The following is a 915-nucleotide window of genomic DNA, read 5'->3' as shown; positions in this document are numbered from 1 at the left end:
CTGTTCCAATTATCGATTATGTGTTTTCGTTAGTGTCCGATTGATTATATCAGCGCTTCGATCCATTCGGAGTTGGCCCCAAAGGAGTCTCCCCCCTTAATATCTCGTTAACAAAGCTTCAGATAACTTTTTTGCTAAAGAAAAACTTGTTTTAAATCACCCCACGAGTCTCCCATTTCCGAGGCCCCCAACATTTTTGTTACACTCGGTATACCAAATAGAGACCACAGACATATACATATAGACGGAGCATAAGCTACCACTTTGGGCGAGGAGACTGTAAGGTTAGAGGGGAAAAGACAGCGGTCGTTAGATATACGTCGGTTAGCTTCGGATGCATTCGGCTCGATATTAATGTCTGATGGGCTGTGTGCCGTACTATTATTTAATGCTTTATACTAATTATTAATTTTGTTAAATACATATATCCATACAAACTACAGGTAGTGTTGTATAAAGCTCGAGTCTTTGAAGCTACAAAGCTTAGCCTTAAAGACTGAGTCTTTAAGGCTACAATCATATGAAGCTCGAGGCTCAAGGCTCGAGTTTCAAGGCTTTGAGTAGTCGAGGCTCGAGCCTCGAAGCTCGAGGCTTTTATGTTTAACACGTTCACTGCTGAGCGTGTTTCTGCTGGTTTTGTCTTCAGCGCCAAAGAGTGATTGCCCATTAGAATCATATAATAATATATTACACAATATGATTATATGTATTGTGCAAACTTATCATGCGTAGTACATTAATCTTGCTGCCGGTCATCTATGACTCCCACGGCGTAAGAGTATGTTTCCAGTCGATCAGATAATACTATATTTTGAACATTACAGACAAATTTTTAGCAATGTTTCATTTCGTCTACTATTCAATGGTTATTTTGTTTCATTTTTCATTTCCCTTTCTTGGTATCAATCTCTCATG

Source organism: Dufourea novaeangliae, unplaced genomic scaffold (genome assembly GCF_001272555.1).
Source record: "Dufourea novaeangliae isolate 0120121106 unplaced genomic scaffold, ASM127255v1 scaffold416, whole genome shotgun sequence".
Classification (NCBI taxonomy): Eukaryota; Metazoa; Arthropoda; class Insecta; order Hymenoptera; family Halictidae; genus Dufourea; species Dufourea novaeangliae.
This window is presented reverse-complemented; position numbering follows the sequence as displayed.